The sequence below is a fragment of the Cibotium barometz genome, chromosome 27 (assembly GCF_041138505.1).
Source record: "Cibotium barometz isolate CiBa-2024 chromosome 27, ASM4113850v1, whole genome shotgun sequence".
Lineage (NCBI taxonomy): Eukaryota > Viridiplantae > Streptophyta > Polypodiopsida > Cyatheales > Cibotiaceae > Cibotium > Cibotium barometz.
Window position 1 is genome coordinate 3,793,933 of NC_141072.1, and position 20,438 is coordinate 3,814,370.

At 38.3% G+C, this 20,438-nt stretch overlaps 1 pseudogene; it reads left to right on the forward strand.

Moving 5' to 3' along the window:
• Positions 1-14,603: 14,603 nt before the first annotated feature.
• On the forward strand, positions 14,604-14,837 carry LOC147623006 (signaling peptide TAXIMIN 1 pseudogene; annotated as a pseudogene).
• Positions 14,838-20,438: the final 5,601 nt, after the last annotated feature.

Genomic DNA, 20,438 nt, shown 5'->3' on the forward strand with positions numbered 1-20,438 from the left:
TGTCATGTGATGCTTGCGCTTCTTGTGCCTGGGGAGAACAAGGTAAAGAATATGGATGTATATCTTGAGCCCTTGATTGATGAGCTTGAGAAATTATGGAGAGGCATAAGGTTTCATAATGTTTCTCATCCAATTTCATGTCACAATGCAATGGTCAAGGTATCTTGATATGAAATATGCATGATTTTCTAGGCTATAGGAGTGCTCACGTATGTCGTAATCATAAATTGACTCTTATCTAAGCATGCACAAATGATTCATTTATAACTCTAATGTATTGTAATGTCTATTAACTTTCAATTCTTACATGCCATTTTGGTATGTCTCATAACTGGAGGATATAATGCATGTCTAATTTGTGGACCATCACTTCTATCCAAACAAACACACGCACTAAAGAAATTGGTGTATAATGAACAACATCGTAGATTTCTTCCTCCAAACCACCCTAATTATGATCCATTAGAGGTTTCTCTAATTGTGATGAATGTGCAAAGTGAGAAGCCATGTGGCATTTTCCTCCTACAATGTCATTGGAGGGAAGGTGGAGAGATGGAGTGTGACTCCCATCACAGCACCCATGGGCATGAAAATGTGCTCAATCTTCTATCATCTACCATAATTGATAGAGTTGAGAATAAATCTTATTTTGGATCCAATGAACATTTTTAAGAATGTGGCATCAATGATTGGGAACCATCTAATTAGTAAAAAGACACCAATGCAATAAGGGATGACTTAAAGGACATTGGATGCATGAAAAATTCATGGCCAAGGTTAGTCAATGACAAGGTGGATTTTCTAAAGGTGCCATGGAGGTTGACGAGGGAAGAGGAAAAGAACGTTGAAAATCACACTTCATTGTTTTGTACACAAAACAGTGTAATGCACTTATTAAAGGGTGAATTTACAGTAACAAAGAAGAAGGGTGAGCATCAATTGTACGGTCTCAAATCACATGATTGGTACAAGATGATGCAGGTATGTACATAACTATATCTTTTTTTTGGGCACTCCTCGATTTATGTTGTGTGGACTCTATATTGATCTTTTATTGTTTTCAAAAATTGATTTCACGAGTTTACACTTCTAATATCAATTGGTGGGTGCAGAGAAGAGAAAGCTCAAAATGCCATCTATAAATTAGGTGGACTAGCAAGGTGAGTTCCAATCAAAACTATAGATTTTTTCTTTTGGTATAACATATAGCTTTGAAATTATCTATTCTTCTTTAATTTATCATTTCTTCCTTTATTGAATAGATGGATAGTATCAAAGGAATAGATGGATAGTATCAAAGGAGATTCATTAATATTCCATTCAGAAGACTCGAGTTAAATCAATTAAGGCAGTGTGTATGATTTAAGAAAGCTTTCCAAGAATCATACTCACAACTTAATTGCACCTTCTAGTATATTTAGCAATTAAGGTGTCTATATGTGGCGTTATTCATAGACAATGGATGTTCTTTCTTGAATGCTTCATGAAAATTTTGAAGGGATTTGTGAGGCAAAGGTCAAGGTGGAAGAATGGCAGAGGGATGGTTGGTGTCGTGTATATCTCATAATATTTGAAACAAATTGAACCATCTATGCCTAGATTCATGCATAACGATGAAGATGAACAAATAGTGTCACATGGAAAAGGATGCATTCGAAAGATGGATGAGTCCATGCATAGAAAGGTCATTACGCTTTATCTTCTTAACACTTCTATGATGGAAAATTGGATTGAGAAATATGAAGACGCACGAAAAATAAGGATAGAGCAGAGAAGAGCATTTAAGAGATCAACAAAAAGGCACATAGCATACCCACCCAACCTAAAGTCTCTTGAAAAGGATTTCAATAGAGAGGAGATTACAAGAGAATAATGGGAGTATGAAAGGAAATGCGACTACCATGTAAGATGTTTTAATATTTGACTAACATATATTGTATTTTGATATGATATATATTGTTGAATACTAAATTTTCTTACATATAAGCTATATTTAAGATTTTCGATTGGGTTTCTGTTTAAAGACATTTTTGCACTCAACGTGTGGACTCCAAGAGAATCACAAATGATTGTGGTGTTATGGCATGTTTTAACCAAGATAGTTGAGCTATTAGAAGAGATAATTACATTATAGTGGAGAAAATTGAATATTGTGAAACAATTTAAGACATCTTAGAGTCCATCGTTGATGATCCCGATATGGAGTGACTCTCACACTTAGCCACAAGTTTGTCGATCGATATGGGAGAGTTTTTGTGGAACATTTTTGCTCCACCCTCGATTCCTTCCACAGTTTACCCTACACCTATGGGGGTACTTTAATGGGTGGTTCTACTCCTGGGTTATGCACTCCTATATTCTTATCCAATACCATTGGAGGATCTAGTCCATTTTAGGACATCAGGCCTTCACGTGTAGGTTACGACCAGCCCACTTCCCTTTCTTATGTGGAACCTAGTCCACCACCTTGTACCACATCCTCCTCAGATAGGAGGTATTCCTCTTCTCGTAGTTCTATTGGGGGTCATCGTTTTAGTGGGGGTGGTTGTGATCGGTTGTTTTGGGGGTAGTAATAGATTTGATTCCAATTTCCCATCAGAGGGAGTGCAGGCATATCAAGTGGTTAATCCAAATGCCTACGACCCTGCGACACTTCCTTACCATGTGAAGAGGAAATATGGGATTATCATTGAGGATAGCAAGGGGCAACATGTCATAGCATGTGCATCATCTGGTAAATCTTAAGTTCAAAAATATTAAGGGAATTGATTGGAGAAATCAAGATAATACAAAGAAGTAATAAATTGTAAGTGTATTAAAGAAAAAAAAATCTATGCCACACCCCGACTTACAATTTAATGACCTTAAGATGCTGGATCATATGTAGGGACATGTGAGTTATAGGATATCATTAATTAATAAGGCCATCAAGCGTGGTGGCCTCAAGTTGCCAGGAGAATCATATAAAGATTGGAAGAAGGCAAAAAAGACATACTGAGAAAATCCTAATCCATTCAAGCAACAAATAGAAGCAGCCCGAGTACAACAACATAAAAGAGGGGCTTCTTATCAAGTGTAACAAAATATATTTGGTGTCACATGCACATGGGGGATGGATCCTAGGCACTTGGGTTTAGAATAATTTACATATGTGCCTTTGGGGGCCTTGGGCTGTAGGATACATTGGGCTCATGTGGGCATTGTACACACAACTTATGATCATTTTTTACTATTACTTTTTTGGAGCTCTCATGCCCAAGCTTTCATGGTGAACTTCTCCCATATGAGATGTGAGGATGGTGACCTACACCCATGTTGTCACTCCATGCCTTGAGTGACAACATGGTTGTAGGTCACCATCCTCACATCTCATATGGGAGAAGTTCACCATGAAAGCTTGGGCATGAGAGATCTAGGAAAGATAAGTTTTGTGTACAATGCCCATGATCCCAATGTATCCTATAGCCCAAGGCCCCCAGAGAAACATATGTAAATGACTCTAAATCCAATTGCCTAGGCACCACCCCCATGTGCAGGTGACACCAAATCTACTTCGTTACAAACCATCCCCTCCTACAATGATTTCATCCTTGAAATCAAAGGGTGGTCGTGCACAAGGATATACAAAAGGCTATATACAAAAGCCAAAAATGCACTCATGTCCTAGATGTATCTGCCACCATCAACACATGTCCACATCACCTTCCCGGATCGAATGAAAAGGATTGGAGGGTTTGATTGGAGGGTTTCATTGACGGTGAGGCTAGTGCTAATGATATCTGGATCAAATGGAAATCCACGGCATGCCTGATCCATAATTGTATCAATCCTACATCCTCCTAGATAAAATGGATGATGTAATGCACCTCATCCATCAATGAGATACATCCAATATCCCCCTTGGTCAAAAAGATAATGCACCCATGTGTAGGATCATCATGCAGGTACATGATAGCCCATATAGCACCACCCATATATCATGCAAGTACATGATAGCCCATATAGCACCACCCACTCGGATCATAGGTGAATACATCATGTTCAAGAGTGAATGCCTGATAGACTATGTCTGTATCAATGCATAGGCATCCATAATCATCAAAAGAGAATGCCTCATACTCCATAGCTGCATGCTCCATCAAATGTGAGTCCATGTCCCCACTCATCCATCGCCATGCATAGGTCCATAGGCATGAACCACATCACAAATGATTACCTGAGCATAATCCATATGTACCAAGGAATAATCCTCATCAGTGTCCATATAACCACAATCATAGACTCTCCACTCATCTCCCAAGAAAGGGTCATAGACAGGGTTCCCATAGAACCTCCATGAAGTGTCTAATAGTTGCTCACTACTAGATGCATGAATAACCTCATCATCGATGTTATCCATATTATCAATGTCATCCACATCAATAATGTCATCCACATGCTCACTAGCATCATCAAACTCATCCTCATCATATGTAGCATGTGTATGCATACTACCATCATCCACATCAACATAGATGCTCTCCTCATCACAAGTAATGATGATAGATGAATCATCAACACTTGCATATGCATCATCATCAAGATGCCTAATGTCACCACCATGACTAATAATGCATATGTCTTCACCATATGTATAATCCTCATCCATATGTGCATGGCATACGTCAAATGCATCCTCATGTGCATGTGCATCATCACATGAATCATCATCCCTTGTGTTAAACGCAATCACATGCACATCCAGAATATCCTCAATGATCAAGTCTTTATAATCTCGTGGCATCATATCATAAGCTAAAAATGTATCCATCAAAGCACTCATGGATGTAATCCAAGCATTCCCATTTCCAACTTGTGTATTCCCATTGGCCATGAACACATCGGTGATGTCTTGTCAAGAGAGAATCGGCATCAAGATCGTCTCATGTACTTGTTGTCTAGCAAGCGTCTCATCCACTTCAACACCCACAATGTGTGCATAAAAACTCACATAGTCATATTCTATGCAATGACCAAATGTGATTGTGAATGGAAGTCCTTGTTTATCCTTAAATCCAACCTCTTTCAAAATAGAGTGTATGATAGCTCTTCCATATTCCCTCAAAGTAAGAGGTGAACCAAGGAATGGTACCAAGAAAGCACATATAGAATTTCCTCAAAGTAAGAGGTGAACCAAGGAATGGTACCAAGAAAGCACATATATTAATTGACCTTTCCTTGCTTTCACTAGTAGTGGCTCTACCATGAAACTTAACACCTTGCTTTCTTCCATCCATTGCATGTGAAGAAGAAGGCATTTGAACATTGTTATGCTCAAACTCATCATCAAAATCTTCCTCAATATGAGGTCTTGAAGCACCACCTCGATGAGTATTTCCCTTGAATGGAATACAAACATTACTCCTTGGGAATCTTGAGCTTTCATATGGAGATACATAACATTTTCCTTTGGCATCATTGGTTGTGTATGTAAACATTGGTTTGTGCATAGCACCATGAGTAGAATGGAAACTTGGGTGATGATCCTCTTTGTCTTCAATATAAGCTTATTGATCCTTGTAAGATGATCCACCTTTGTCTTATCCTTCCTCTTCATCTCATTATGCAAGTCCCTAAGCTCTTGGACAATGGGTTCCACAAATGATTGAGACATTATTTATATCATGCATCTCATAATAATCATCATCATTTGTGACATATGATTTGTTATTATGGGCATTGCTTGTGCATTTGCTCCTCCCAAATGATTTGATGTATTGACCACATTTGCAAAACTTGGCCCAATTTGTATATGATTGACCCTATGTGACGCATTTGCAATGTTGTCATCTTATATATTTACACCCTCATCACCAATCTCTTCTACAAGATCCTCATTCACCATTTCCCTATCTTCCCTTATCTCATAAAGTTCCGTTGCTTGCTTAGACGGTGGTCTCCTTGGCATGATGGCTGAAAATGGGAAATGGCTAGTAGAAGGCTTGAATGATGTCGGAATTGAATGATCTAGGGCTCTATTGATATCTCTTGAGGTATAGAATGCAAATATTCAAAAATAGAATTTTTTTGAATAGCCCTAATATTCTCTATTGTTTTAGGGTTTTTACAACACTGTTGAAAATCGGAATTAGACTATATAGTACTCAAAAGTCATCAGATTGGGATGAAATTTGGTGTGTGGGCTTGTGATGACAAGTACTAACTATGCCTGAGAGGGTTTGACCAAAGTCAAATTGGAGATATCCTCTATTTTGACTTTTTGGTCAAAGTCAACCATATAGGTCTGACCCCCCAAACGACATTGGATTTGGGTGTACTATAGATTGTTGGGAATCGCTAATGATGTACATCGATCCTATGATGTCATTTGTCCCAAATGGCTCAATGTTTGTGATTGGGCTTTGACCTCCAATGAAAAATGGCAAGTTGGGGATCCAAATGATGTCTAAACGGAGAGGTTTAAGGCTTGTTGGGAAGGTATAAGGGGGTAATAAGAGCCTATATAAACACCCAAACTCCAGCCTTAATGTAATTTTACTGAATTAGGGTTTTGTGAATTTACAAAATTTGCTCAAGAGCTCCTTTGGTACCCATTTGCCTTCCACATGTTCCACATGTACCACCCTTTGTTTCCAAGAATCTTTGGAATCCAAAATCAACTTATATGTGTCCACAAGAGCTCCTTTGGTACCCATTTGCCTTCTGCATGTTCCACATGTACCACCCTTTGTTTCCAAGCATCTTTGGCATCCAAAATCAACTTATATGTGTCCACAATTTTCCTAAATTCCAACCATGCATGTAAATTGTGGAAAAATTTTTGCATGGTCTCCTTTGTATTAGTGACCAAATCTCAAATTTCTGATATACTCAAACCACAACCAATGTTCTCTTGGCAATTGGCATAGCATCAAGGCATATCTTCATTGCATAATGCATTGACCAATGGCATAATACATGTGCTCTTTGAGCCGATGAAGATTGATTGTTGATGGAGATCTTTGCTTTCTAATCTCCTAGCCAAGCCTTCCCACCCTCTTACCAAAGTTTAGAGTCCAATCGCAAGTTGGGGCCATTTCTTCACTCCGAATACCTAATCCTCTTCTTTACCGCTTTACCATGGAACTCGCGGCAAGGAAGATTCAAGTCATGCTCTCCTTGGCCTCTCAACCAAATGCCAAGGTAACCTCACATACATCAAGATTCTATGAATACAATGTGGGTACAAGGTGATGTTAGTTGTGATTTGAGCTTCAAAGTGACTTACAATGTTTTGCATGAACTCATGCACAATCTCACAATGTCAATCTAATCATGTCCAATGTCTTCCACAACACCATATAGCTCCAAAGCTATCAATCACAACACATGTATGCCTCTTACATAGGCATGTCAAAAACATGGGCAATCAAGACCTGCATGTACATGTATATTAGGCAATCAATGCGTTTCTAATTCACCAAGATGCGCCAATGCATCAAAATGCATTCACATAAGCATATCATATGCCAATCCAAATATTGATTTATGCCTCCAATGCCACTTAATGCATTCTAATTCCATGAAGCCCCCATTTTCAATATAAAAAGAAATTGAAACATTGTTGCTTACAACTTAATGATAATCATCAAGCACCATTAGCATCATCTTAATGAATTTGAGGTATCATTTTCACATCTTTAATGATAAAACCCTTGTAGCCAAAAAATGTAAAAAATGAAGCCATTGAGACTTACCAAGTAATGTCGCATCTTGATAGCTCACTAATTGAAGCTTTGGCCAACATTAGGCACTTTATGAGATCAAGCACCATGGAAGAAAGAGGGAAAATTGATTGCATTCCACACCTTCATCATAGCCATGAAATCACCTTCATTGCTTGTTTGCAAGAGAATTGTGGCATCTCAATGGTCATTGTGAAATATTATGGCTAAGTGTTGGCAACATTACAACTCTCTCTAAGCCCCATAAACATCATGAAAACGACAGCAATGTAGAACCCTCTTCACAGTCAAAACGACGTTAGATAAATACTGCAATTAGAGAAGCCATATCTACAAGAAACACGATTATTGCTAAGACATAATGTTGCTTAAGCCTTAAATGGTAATAAATGGCTATCTGACGCTTGATAGAGCTCCAAAACACCCAACAAAAGGTGGATTTGTGTGTAGTCTGTCAGCAGTCTTCACAGCAATGAACGATGGTAAAATCGACTAATACCATGATTGATTAGAGTCCCATGCTTGCTTAAATCATTCTAAGGCTTAATCAAGCTTCAATGTGAGCCTTAGACTCCAAAAAATGAAGAAAAAAGGTCACATAAATATGCAGCCTCACAGGTAAAATCCTCCATGCAATCCACCATAGCTTGGTCCTATGTGAAGCCTATTCCTTCTCAAACCAAAACCCTAACCTATGCTAAGGCTCTAGCCAAATATTGAAGCACCACATTACTCCAAAATCAAGCAAGAAGAGGGAAACATTTTGGATTAGCATCACTAATCAAGATTAGTAGTTAATCTTTCCTCAATTTTGGTACCCTCATTCAAATTTGGAGCGACCGTCTCAGAATTTGGTCCAAGCTCCAAGATTTGAACCTAGTACATCAAAATGAACCATAATCCCTAAGGATCTAATGAAATCTCAATCAAAGCTCACTAATTCCTTATAGATTAAGCATTCTTGAGCAAGATTATGATCAAGAAAATAAAAAAAGTCCAAGAAAATCAAGAAAATGCAAAAAATTTGAAACATTTTCAAAAATATGGGATCAATAAGTTAAAGCTCTTGTTATCGAGCAAAGGTAACGATAAACGACAAATTTCTATAAGGTATATACGTATTTTGTTTTTCAATTACATATCATTCTTAGGGGTTGAGGTATGGCCCCGGCTTCTCTATTAATTGTTAATAGTGATCTATTTGATTGATTTACTAGTTAAAGTTTGTATTCTTTTAAACAATAGCATATGCCTTAAATAAGTTTGTATTCGCAATCTCAAGTTGAAATGCAAAAATCTTTGTGATGAAAAGGATTGTTTTCTTAAGAAGGTAACATGGATTCTAGTCCTATGGTTTAGTTGAGTAAATGGATTGTTATCTTGGTTAAATTAAGGTACTGGTAGTACAACTTCTCCCTACCTTGACGCTGCCCAGTTCTTGTGCTTGTGTTGAGAATGCTGATCAACCACCTTGTTTCCACCAAGTTCACTCCTGACACTCCTCAATGTCTCCAAAAATAGAAGAAAAACCAACAACCAAACACTTCACCTTTAGTGGTCCTCACAATCCGAAAGCTTACCAACAAAATCTCTAAAAACTGAAACAGAGACCATTGAACATGGTATAGGAATCACATCTGTCACCATCAAACTAATATCACTGTCTAGAGGATTCACATCCTGAATAGAATTCAAAATCATAGAGCGATCCTCCTTAAACTCTTTAGAAATTGGATCACCACATAGGTTCACCACAAGACCCATCTCATGTTTATCTTCAAAGGTTACACATACATTATTGCATGTCTAACTATCATCATCCTCATATACATCATGGATTGGCTCTTGAAACACATTGAGATGTAAATCATCATCATAACATACCTCTTCAATATCCTCCCCATCATAAAGTTCACAAGCTACATATCTTTCTTCATCACATAGGGCATAGATCACCTCCACATTGGAATGAGCATAAGCATAAATACCATTATCCAAGCCACTTTTCTCTTTTGCCACCTCAAAGGCCATAGTAGTTTCCTCAAGAATCTCCTCATCTAATAGGGATACATCCACCATCTCCATCTCTGAAGATGAACTCAAATCTGCATTCTCCTTATCTATGTAGGCTTTTGAATCAATCTTGGAATCATACTTGGCATAACTCTCCAAAGAAACAATTGGTGTAGAAGCTCACCATCACGTCCCACAAGATTGCACTCCACTTCCTCAATACTATGTGACTGTCCCAGCAAACAGGAGTGCTTCAAGCCACCACACAATGCTACCAAATGTTCCAACATAAACATAACTCTATCTTCATGATCTACAAGGGTCTCTTGGTCTTCTTGTTTCACATCTTTAATATGCACCTATCATGGGGAGTGAGATTATTCATAATATTTTATCATGGGAGTGAATCCAATTAATTATGCGTGATGCATGGTTTATGTGCAAAGCATGGTAGAAAGTGATTTACATTTTTTAGAATTATTTTTGTGAGTGATTACAAAGTAATTAAGATCTAACATGGTGGACTGTGTTGAGTATCAATCATGAGTTTGGAACAACAGGGTGGACATTGGATGAGATTATCTAGCCAAGAACATGTGTGCTATATATTTCATTTTGTATGGTTTGGCCCATTGTATATATGTTGGGCAAGGTTTATTTTTTATAAGATACTTTAAAAGCATTGGACTACGGTTCAATTTTGTAAAAGCCCAATTTTGAAAAATCTATGCTATTTATGGCTCCCAGGGTTAAATTTATAATAATATGATTTAGATACCACGTGTGGGAGTGGAGCCACACACATTGAGGGGGAGATTGCACCCAATCTTGTGTTCCTTGATTTTTATGCTCTTGAATTACGCTATGGTGTTTATGGTTTATCTCTTCTATTATATAGTTTTTGTCATATTCGAATCTCCATGTACCATGGTCCTGTAATAGTGGTATTAGAGCATGGCAAATTCAAGTGTTAAATTTGGGTTATGGATACTTGAAGAAAAATCAAGAAATTGATTTTTTCTCAAGGACTATTTCCTTGAAAACATTTAGTTGCACTTGATGTTGCAGTTGGAGAGAAGCAAGCACATGAAAGGGTAAAGATTTTACCAAATTGGAGCTTTTATGGAAGGGCCAAGACCTCACTTTGAAGGCTAAAATCAACTCCAAGAAAAGCTATGGTTCATGTGCGGAACCTTTCTAAGTAAAAAAACCCTTCAAAATCAGCCCAAATTCATCCGAATTTGGCCCGGTTTTTAAACAAAAAATATTCTCAGATTTTCATACCCATTTCACTCAAAAAATTACCTCATCTCAAAATTATGGGATTTCCAAATTTGGTCAGAAAATGACTTCTCGAAGCTCGTAATTTACCAAAAGGTGGTTAAATCACCTCTAAATTGAATGGCGTTTGATGTGTGTCCTTTTCCCACATTTTTCTCAAAAAATTCAGAGCTTCCACACAAAAAGTTAGAGTTCGTATTTTACCATGGTGTGTTCCTAGCTTTGGTATTAATTGACGAATTGCTACCATTTGGTGACAGATTCATCTCTACGTCAAATTCCACAAATTTTGGACTTACTTCAAATTTTGAACTTCAAATTTTGAACAGGGCAATATTGGATTATTTTTCTTGTTGTTTGTTGGACACAATTGACTTCGAATGCTTCAACAAGCCTTCTTTCGAAATTCATAGGACTCAGATAAGCTTGTTACTTTTTCTATTTTATTTTTGCACTTTCATATTATTTACTTGGTTTTTCTACAATGGCAACCTATCCTCAACCACCAACTATCCAAGATCAACTAAATGCACTTCAAGCTCAACTCGACACTCAACGTAATCAAAGAGAAGATCTTGAGCGGAAATTTACTCGCAAGAAGTGACGACGTGCATATTTTGAATTTGATTCTTTGGATTCTGAGGAGGACCCTATACCAAGGACTGCATGCGAGCTACTCTCAAATCTCAAGAGTCTCGAAAGGGACACAAGATCGGTAGAAAGGCTTTTACTTTTTAGGATTATGATGGCAAAAAGGATTCACACATCATACTCGCATGGTTGAGCCAGCTTGATAATTTTTTTTTGGAGAAAAAAATTCTAAGAAGGATAAGGTTAAATGTGCTACTAATCATTTGGTAGACAGTGGAGATATTTGGTGGAATGTTATTAGACAGAGAGTAAATGCAAACCAAATTCATGGAAAGAATTCCAGAAGCTGATCAAGAAGGATTTCTTACCTCCATCACATAAGAGTAAAGCCACAAAGCAATGGGATATTTTTAGACAGCTCGAAAAGGAGAACAGATCATCCTATGTTGAGAGATTTTGGTGAACGTTATTGCAACTTCAAGATATAGAGAAAGTGTATGAAAAAGAGCAAAGAAGGAAGTTCATAGAAGTTATGAAGCCAGTTATTGGAGTAGAAGTGAACATGTTTTATCCCTGTTCTTGTAGCAATGTCATCTCTCTAGCAACAAACTGTGACAAGAAAAATGGATTTCACGAACACTATAGTGGCAAATGTTCATATTCCTCAGTTTTCTTGGTCTAAACATTTTGAGAAGTTTGAGCACAAAGATGAAGCAGAGAAGGACAATGTTTTACAAGTAAACAGAAAGAAAATTGAATCTACAAAGAAGATCAACAATAGTGGTAAAGATCGGAAACCTCGTGTGATTGCATATTTTACAGGTGCAACGAAGAAGGACATTATGCATATGAGTGCCTAGAAAAGAGAAAGAATCGAGTTACGATCATGAATGTGATTAAAGACGAAGACGACAATGACCAAAGTAAGCAAGACGGTACTCCCAATCATGATTTCTACCACTAGCAAGGTAAACCTAAAACTCAATCTTATACATTGTTTAATATGAAAAGAAAATTAGAATCCATAGGTGACCTTTTTGCAAAGAAAGAGAGAAAAAGTTATTCTTGGGTATCTTTATTGATTCTCTAAATAGACAAAGATTAGTGCTTAGTTAAATTCAAGTTATTCGTCAAGATAGTTCAATGATTAATATGTACTTTCTATACGTGGAAGAAAATACATATTAGACCATTCACTATGAGGACTTGAGTGAACTAACAATTATGCAGATATGTTTTTCGACGCATCACCAAAGGATATATGTAACTTATTATTATTTCACATTTAATATCTAAACTTTAACACCTCATTTAAAATACTTTCTTCAAATTATTCTCTTTTCTATTTCAAATAAGGTTAACGAGATATTTGTGAAAGATACTCATGTTGGTGTTTGTGAAAGATACTCGTGTTGGTATCTGTGTGAAAGATACTCGTGTTGGTGTTTGTGAAAGATATGTTAATGTCTATGAAAGATACTCAAGCTACTTGTATTGGTGTATGTGAAGCATACTCATTTGATGTCTGTGATAATCTAAGTGATATTTATCTTTGACGGATAACTTATCATCACGATCTAGAGTTGAGAGGGATTGATATTATATTCTGACTCTTTTCACTTGCTAATTAAATATGGAACTGAGGTCAGTTGGCAACCTAAGCAAGATGGACTGTTATGAATAATAATATTGACTATTTATCTTGGGTGACCCAAGTGTGATTAAAGAATTAATTGGTTGTGAGTGAATCCGACCAACTGTGACATGTGTGATGTTGTATGTATTTAAATGTAAATAAAAATACACACACACACATATATATATATAACATTTATATTTATATTTTATTGAAATCTACTTATATGCTCTCTCTCTCTCTCTCTCTCTCTCTCTCTCCCCCCCCAACATACACACACACACACACAAACATGTACACACTTGCACATACACTAATGCAAATGCATATTCTCTCCCCCCACATACACACTGTCATATATAGAATTTCTCTCTCTCTCTCTCTCTCTCTCTCTCTCTCTCTCCCACACACACACACTTTCTCTCTCCCCCTCTCTTTTTACACACACTCTCCAACACATAGAAACTCTCTCTCTCTCTCTCTCTCTCTCTCGCACACATACACACACACACACACACTCTTCTCACAAACAGTCTTTCACACATAGAAACTCTCTCTCTCTCTCTCTCTCTCTCTCTCTCTCACACACACACACACACACACACACACACACACACACACGTAAATATATATTATACATAATATTATGTTTTATTATATTTAGACAGGTATACCTACCTATACATACATATATATGTGCATTTATAAATACAAATAAATTTATATATACACACATAATTTTAATTAATTAATTAAATTTTAATGGGTGGGGATGCGTGGTAAGGTGTGCTTACTCTAAAAGAAATGCATCTTACATGTAATGTGTCTCTTTATCTCTCTTTCTCATACACATGCACATGCACCCTCTCTTTCTTTCTCTCTATGGTGTGATCCCAAGCGTAATTTTCTCGAAAGAAGGATTTAGTTATTTTTTAAAACAAATCTATAGAACAAAAAATACTTTTTCAAACGTGTGAAAATTTTGCCTAAAATTTCCAAATTTCAAAAAGCGTCCTTTCTCCCTCCCTCCTTTCTTCCTAGACCCTCTCCTTTGGTGGCCTTTGGCCACGTGGCGAGTATATAGATATATAGATGTGTCTCAATGAAAAAAATTTGGATCATTGACGGTGAGATTCGAACATTGAACATAGCCCGAGGCTTGGGGCTGCTGCAGGGGACTTTCCCCGGGAGGGGTGGGACCCACATGACAAAAAAAACCAGGCAAGTGCCACGTAGACATTTTGGTTGCTTTTTCGCTTAGCTTTTGGGTGCTTTTGTGTCTCATACAAAAGGGGCGTCAACAGCCAACACGTACTCGACTTTCCATCTCTAAAACAAAGAGGACTGTCGTCGACGACATGTGCTGCTGCGGATGCCAGTGCCGACCTCTGGGCTTCCTGCTGGGACTGCCCTTCGCTTTGTTGGCTACGCTGCTCTCTGTAGTGGGTGTGCTGCTATGGATCCCTTTCTCCATACTCACCTGCATCTGCCCTTGCTGCATCTGCTTGCCCGCCATCATCAACCTCGTCCTCGCTCTCATCAATGCACCACTCCATGCCATTACATGGTTCACCTCCAAAATCCCCTGCTGACCCACATCTTCAATATTGTTACAAACTAGCGCCGTTTAATTTTTGCTAATTTGTTGCCAGATCGAACAACCTAGAGCTCTGACGTCGATGTCAAGACATCAGACTCGTTCTTTTTTGATAAAGACTACTACGGGAATGTATGCAGACATAGAATGTTCAATTCCTCAAACTGCTGCGGTGTCGTTTAAGATATTTCGAAATTAAGTGGTGTTAGTGTGAAAAATATTCATAATGCAAAAATGGAGAAATGGCAAGTGATGCAAAACTTTAGCATGGGTACCATATGGACCACATCTGTCCATCTGTTCAAGTTACTCGAGGAGGAGGGCATATGTGCCGTGCTTTAAAGCATACCTTTCCTCCGTATCATTCGTCCCACCAAAGCATGAAAACCAACCATAAATACTTATGTACATGAAATAATACCATATTAGAGAATTTGAAAAATCCTAATTTCAATTTTGCAAGATTGTAAAAAAGAGACCATGGTAAACCTTATAAGCTTTTGGCAAAACACCCCTTCATGTGACATATCACTGGAAAGATCTTAAACAGTGGGTTCTAACTGCACATTCTTCTAAAACTTTTGAGTTTGTATGCTTAAGACGCACCAACAAAATAAATTAAAAAGAAAATTTTCAAAGTCTTTAGATTTTCCAAATTCTCCAATATGGTAATAAATGCACATTATGTTAACAAAAGAGAGAATTATTACTATTAATACTTACAAAGTATGTGTAGAAAGCATCCCAGCCACACTGCTCCCAACATGGGAGCTCTCTACACTCTGCATCTGCTTGGCTTCCTCCTCTTGCTTATACATCAGCGGTGGCATGGGGGTTTACATTGGGCTTCCTGCACTTCTCGTCCCAAATCTCTTGGTGACAATACCAAGGCTTCTCTCTCCCTACCTTCACCCTTCGTGTGATGTCACTCCACCAATGCTTCATGACATCCACCATGTGATCTTTGATCCACCTGGGATGGACCTCTTCACTGGCCTAAAGTCACGCATGATTTGATTTTGATGATGTAATCTTTCTTTACCTAATTGAGTTTATGCCATGTATTCATGAAATCGTGGATGAAAACTATATGGCATATATCACGAATGCGAGTCTTCATCTCATTGTCGACATCATTGAGTGTGAGGACCACATTTCCCTTCACTACTCGGTTTTGGTTACGAGCTGGATTGGGGGTAGAGGGATTTGTGTCGAAGCATCGAGATGAGTTTGAGCGTGGTGTCCCCTCACAATTGGAAATGGGTGGGCTTTTACACAGAGGGGGAGAAGCATCTGTGGAGTCACCATAGTAACAACTCGATGAGCGATCTCATCTTCTACGACTGGAATTAGTCGAAGAGTCGTGGGTGAGGTTTGTGTGACTCATCATGGAGTGTTCGTCGGTGTGACTTGTGCGGTGGTGGGGTATTATGCTTATGCAGAAGTGACATCCCTTCCTGAAAAGTACGCTTGAGCCATAGCCCTTTGCTCGAGGCTGATTTAAGAGATGAAATAGAGAAACTCATTAGGGGACATTATTAGGGGAGTAGGTACAGTGGAGATATTGAGAGGAGCATGGTCTTGAAGGATCTACCTACCCAAAGCCCACATCCAGGGGCAACATCAAAACTAAGAAGATACATTTAAAAAAACTGAGATGACATATTTAGGGCACTTACGGGAGAGATTGTAAGCTAATTGGAGTCTCGAGAGAGGGCTTGAGCAGGAGAGAACAAGAGAGAGCTTGATCTTGCGAGAGTAAATCAGTGAAAATCCTACAAAACAAACACAAACAAGAGGGTAAGGCAAGAAACGTTCCCTTAGTGGGGGAGGTGAAGGATGAATTTGGATCTTTGGTGTGTTCCCATTGTTGTCTGCCATAGCCACTCTCATACTAGAGTGTTTTCTCTCTACCAAATTAATGGTAGGAATAAAAGTCCCATCATCTTCTTGCTTCAAGAATGAGGCACTCTAATGGAACACACACGCTTCCCATCATGCAATCCATGTCTCCAAGGATGGCAACTCACTCTCAAAGGCATCTCCCTTACTCCAGCATTTCTGCAAGTCTTGTTTGCAATTCTTCGTAATTATCTCCATGGTTGCATTTTTCCATTTTCCACAAAGCACCTTGTGCTCTTTGTGAGAAAAAGACCCAATACATTTTTTCGTATGTTGTATCATACTTTGATCCCAATGAAATGAACATGATTGCTCCTTGTCGAGCATTTCTTTCCCTTTGAAGTATACTTTACATACTGCAATCCAATTTGCACTCACCTCATTTGCCATAAATCCTCTAAACTAAGGGACTTCATATCTACACTTCTTCATAAGAGCATTCTACATCTTCCAAAATTCTATCTAGGCATATCTATCCTCATCTTTGAACTCACAAGTAGCAATTGTCAACAATTCACGAGTCATAGACATGAGTACCCATTGTGGACCAACCTTGTACTCTATGCACATAGTCAAGGTGTATCCATATTTATTTGCAAATTTCCTCCAAGGCTCATCCTATTCATCAAATCCAAGCCACTTCCCTATCCAAGTGTTGACATCTTCAAAACATGAGGTTGATGTTTGGTATCCAACTAACCTAAGAACAGCATGTTGTGAATGAATGGAAACCTGATTTTTTTCTTGAGATCTAGAATTGCCTCTAGCCCCTTGGCCCCATAATTAGAGCCTTTTCTTGCCTCTCCGAACATTTATGGATTCTTTTCTTATCAGACAACGGAGTAACCACTTTCAATAGTTCATTCATCTCCTTGTCACTAAACTCACCACATGCATTCTATGATTCTTTAAGAAACGAATCCAATACCATGCTTGGATGTCGCATAAGGAGTGCCTTTTGCATGGGAAATTAACTTTTCTTCAACAATCCTATTTGTACTCTAGATGAACCATCTGCAAATTGATAGTCATGGTGACCCAAGTGAACAACACATCTATTGCAATTCACATGATCTCTAGGAATGCATTAATACATACATGCAAGGTAGACATTTTAGTTGGGTATAGGAAGCACCTGACATTATTTAAGGCCACAACCGTTGACCTCTCTATGGTGGTTCTTTTAAAGTGCACATTGCAATGCCCATATCACTAGTGGGGTATACTAGAATACCCCCCACGTTTGGAAGAAATCATGGAACGCTTTTACTCTAAGAAGGGTGGTGCCTCCTCTGGTAAGAAACTGGCAAACTTGACACACTCGACCATGGAGGAGGCTGGATTTAATAGTCCAGAAATGTACCATGTTCACCATGAATAGATAAGTGTCTGATGAAAGCAAAATATATGGGCTAGCCCAACTGCTATACTAGAAAATGATAATCATAGACCAAAATATGTGATAGTGACTGTAAAGCAGAGGAAGACAACACATAGCATGCCTAGAGAGCACTCTCAATCAGTGGCCAGAGAAAGACAATTAAATCAGAGCTTTTGGGCCATTATTCGAATTGATATGCAGAGAAAAGTTACATGTTTTCGGCTTCTGGAAGAGACTAATGTCAGCTATGTGGTGCTTTTTTTACCCCATGGGTGCGTGTGACCAAGAGGGAGTGTCAACCCCTTGTTTTTGGGGACATTGCAATTCCCCTAGCAGTATTAGAGAGGGATTTGTTTGGTTTTGTAGTTCGATTATCACACACTCTTGGAAAGTAGATACTACAAATGTTATTGGGCCACCAGGCCCTACTCTTGGGGTTTGGCTAGTCCTCCAGGTAACAAACCTAAGTATTGATGAAATAGCAAGTTTATAATTTGCAAGATTTATATTAGAGATAGGTGTAGTTGTCCTGATGGCTCCGACAATTAGGGCCCCACTACTATTGCACACCAAGAGTCCCGGGCTCTGTTCGCGCAAAGTATAGGGATGGAAAGATACTGTACTGAAGAATTAAGTTAACTAAAGAGTGTTGAGATTCAAGCTCGATGTTAGCTTATGCCAGCTGCACTATATGCTAGCATGTTAGGTAGTAACATGTGTGAGACATAAATGACCGCGTCCAGCTGGTCATAGTGCGTGGACATTAGCTAGGGTTGGTAGTGTGTGGACACAACACATGTAGTGTGTCGTAGATTATGGATTATGGCTTTATGTATTGTGTGAGAAGGGAGATGGCTTCCCTCTATGGTTAGGGTTTGCTTAATAAATTAGGGTTTGCTCCTGTGTGTGTGTCTCCTCTCCCTCTACCTATTTTTCATCATGGTATCAGAGGCTGGTGCTCTCTATTAGGGTTTATGAGTGAGTGGGAAAAGAGGGAGAAGAAGCTGTGAAGCTTGCCATTGGAGCTGTGAAGCTTGGAGCACACCAATTTTCATCAAATCTGAGAGCTTGGCCTACCGAGTAAGGACTCCTAAACATCCTTGAGCGGATTGCAGGTGCAAAAACACAAACAACACCAGATTTAAGTTGCCCAAAGTAAAAAAAAAAAATTGTTTTGCAAGCTCTCCATTGAAGCTTGAGTGTGGTGAATGTATGAGGCAAATAGTTATAAATCTGACAAAGAATCATGTATCTTGCAAATGGAAATGTATTGGCACCTCATGTGCAAGCCCTAGAATGAATTTGGAGCAAAGTTGATACATATTAGTGAGTGGAAATTCACTGTTTTGAAGTCCTCACAAAAACAGAGAAGAGATGTCCATTGTGGATGAAATTGGAGCTAGTTTTTTACAAAAATCACTACATTGATTGATTGGGTACATGCCTAGGAGTGTTGGTCATCTACTTATGCTTTTTTCAATAGCCATTATAAACTTTTCAAATCACCTGTACAGCAGGCGGCGCAGACAGAAGTGAAGAAAAATAGCAGAATTTTCAATACCATGCTAGGTGGAGGCCAAATTCTACTTTTGTGATTGATTAAACCCAAAATTTGCTTATTAATTTTGTGATACACATACTTGAGAATGTTGCTATGTGGTTGGTTGGAGAAATTATGCATTATGGAGCTGATTAAACAGGCTATCTACAGTGATTAGCGAAATAGAGGATCATTAATCGGCTAATTACTCTCTCAACTTAAACAATTGGTCTAATTTCTTTTACATGGAGTTAGTAGACATCATTTCTAAGCTAATGAGTGCTAGGTATCTCAATTTGGACAAGAATCAAAGGAATTAGAGCACTTTTACTACTGGTTTTTATTGGTTTTACTAGTTTTTCTCAAAACAAAGAAGGGGATTTGATATTTTTGGTATGTACGCACCTTGGTTGGTATTGATATGCAACATTGAGCTTGTTTAGGTGTCAATGCAAGTTATCCATACTTGATTGAACCACTACATTGCAATTTGAAGCCTTGGAAATCGTGCCAAAATAGGGTACTTTGGACTGCGTATGCCAGTTCAATTTGAATGCAATCAGTTTGATTTTCTACATCAACAATGAAGTTCGTTGAGTACTTTGGAGTATCTAGATTACTTATTAGAGTGTGGTTGATCTGAGGAAGGCTCATTTACAGAATTGGACATGTGCAGAAGGTGCATTTGCATTGAGCAAATATGTGAGACAACCCAGTATAGATTGTGGGTGAGAAGTTCGATAGAAAGAACTTCCAGGCATGGAAGTACAGGA